The 2,668-nt window shown below is 39.6% G+C and overlaps 1 pseudogene; it reads right to left on the minus strand.

Annotated features, from left to right (window-relative positions):
• Window positions 1-1,795: 1,795 nt before the first annotated feature.
• On the minus strand, window positions 1,796-1,896 carry LOC119987582 (annotated as a pseudogene).
• Window positions 1,897-2,668: the final 772 nt, after the last annotated feature.

Here is a 2,668-nt window from a genome sequence, read left to right on the forward strand (position 1 = left end):
ATTGATGCTGCCTAAGAAATGTATATTTGCACATTGCAGGTGCCTAGGAGCATATTGGACGAAAATGAGTTAAATTGGGTTGAAGATTGAAGAAATTGCAGAAAATGGCAGAGGCAAAATCGATCGATCGGACTTGGTCCCTGATCGATCGGCCAGTGAAAAGTCAGAACTTAACAACAAGCACTTCTGATCTATCGGACCATACCCAGAGCACGAATCTGCAGTTTTCAACTTTCTGAAAACACCCTAAACTCATGTGGGTCCGACTCAAAACGACACCAATGCTTATTATAAATGACATATGAGTTTAGGGGGTATAAATAGGTAAATTTTTAGGGTTTTAACATTCTACACTTTAGGGGGAAGAGAAGGAGAGCTTAGAGGCCACCATTGGAGCTTGGAGAAGAAGAGGGTTCACAAGGGAGTTTTCTCTCTCCTCTTTTATCTTGGTTTATATGGTTGATTTCCATTACTTGATGTAACCAAACCTTGATGATTCAATAAACTTGATTTCCTTATTTTTTGATTTCTCTCATTTATTGATTGTCTATGGGTGTGCTTAGTGCTTTTGGATCCATCTAAATGCTTTGTTGCCTAGATTGAAACCGAAAGGAGATTTCTAGGGTTTGTCTCAAGCCATAGATGATATAGGGTGTATGAACCATAGAAATATAGGGGCATGACCTATGCAATCGCTAAATGGTTAATCCACAAAACTTAATGGGTATTTGGCTTTTCAATCCGATTGTTAGACATAACAAGGATTAGAGATAGAGATACTTCCGGTACGACCAGACATGAAGCATTGGATAGGTTAGGGAGACCGATTGTCAATATTGAGAGAGGAATTAGGGATTAAGGGACCAAGGGAGTTGAATCGGATAAGGTGCGATGCAATTAAGTACCCTAGTGCTTTCCATCTTTGATTACATTTGTGTTTACTTAATTGCTCTTTTATTCTTTGTTTTAGTATAGTTAAAAAATAAAATCAACCACTCATCCTTTTCACCCAATTTACATAGTTGTTGCTTGTTTGACATTAATTTTAATTGCCAATACATCCTCGTGGGAACGATAATTTACTCTTCATTTTATTACTTATGCGATTTGTGCGCTTGCAATTAAATCCATATCAAGTTTTTGGCACCGTTGCCGGAGATTGAGGCAATTGGTTTATGTCAAATTAGGTTTTCAATTGTGTTAATTGGTTTTTATATTTTTATTGTAGAAATTCTTTCTCTTGTATGAGCTTGGGAAGGCGTACTCTTAATATCATGGAAGACGTGAGAGACAATCAAGCAAGGAGGAATGTTGGTGAGTCCAGTGGTGGTTTAAATGCTAATGATGGCGATGGTAATGGTGGGGGTGCTTATGGAAGAAATGGGGGTAAAGAGGTTGAAAACCCTCCGAGGCAATTTGATCCTCGCTCTCTTGAGGATTGTGCTAGGCCTACTTGGGATACATCTCCCTCAAGCATCCGCTATCCTCTCATCAATGCTACTAATTTTGAGATCAAGCCGGTTATCATCAACATTATCTCTAACTCGGTGACTTTCTATGGTTTTCCTAATGAAGAGCCCAATGTCCATCTTCGCTCTTTCTTGCATGTGTGCACTACTTTTGGGATTAACGGAGCTTCTAAAAATGCTTTCTTGTTGAGGTTATTCCCATTCTCTTTGAGGGACAAGGCTAAGGTGTGGTTGATGTCCTTGCCTCCCAATTCTATCACCACTTGGGATGAGATGGCGGAGCAATTCTTGATGAAATTCTTTCCTCCGGCCAAGGCGGTGCAATTAGGGCAGATATCATGTCTCTTGGCCAAAAAGATCTTGAATCATTTTATGAGGCTTGGGAGTGCTTTAAAGGAATTATTCGAAGTTGCCCAAATCATGGCCTTTCGGAATGGGTGGTGTATCAAGTTTTCTATAATGGGTTGAGCATGCATATTAAAGAGACTATTGATGTGGCTATGGGAGGTTCATTCATGACAAAGAATTAAGATGAGGCTAGAGAATTACTTGAAAAAGTGGCTAAAACCACTAACTCTTGGTCTTCAGTGAGTGGGAATCCTAAGCAAGAGGGAAGTTATAGAGATGATGAAGTTATGTCTACCTTGACTATTATGGCAAAGAAGATTGATGCATTGTCTCTAAATCAAGCTTAAGGGGTACATGCTATGCAAAACACACCTTCCTATATTTCTTGTGATTATTGATGTGGACGCCATCCTACGAGGGAGTGTCTTATTACTTCTTCTTCTAACTCTAGTGAGCAAGTGAATTTCATTGGTGGAGGCAACTTCAATCAACCCCAAAAATGATCCTTATTCTAACTTCTACACTCCGGGATTTAGAAATCACCCCAACTTCTCTTGGAGCAATACTTAAAATGTGCAAAATCCTCAACATCTAGTGCAGCCCTAAGAGAAGAAGAGGGATATTGAGGAGATGTTCTCAAAGCTTGTTGGAGGCCTAGATACACTTACAACTCATACCTCCCAATTTATGACAAGGACGGAGCAATAAATGAACAAAATCGATGCCACTCTACAAGCTCAAGCAACTTTGATGCAAAACTATGGAGCTTCCATCCTGAATCTTGAGGTACAAATGGGGCAAATAGCTAACACTTTGTCATATAGAGAAAGAGGTACCTTGCCAAGCCAATC

This window comes from Tripterygium wilfordii, chromosome 20 (genome assembly GCF_013401445.1).
Source record: "Tripterygium wilfordii isolate XIE 37 chromosome 20, ASM1340144v1, whole genome shotgun sequence".
Taxonomy (NCBI): Eukaryota; Viridiplantae; Streptophyta; class Magnoliopsida; order Celastrales; family Celastraceae; genus Tripterygium; species Tripterygium wilfordii.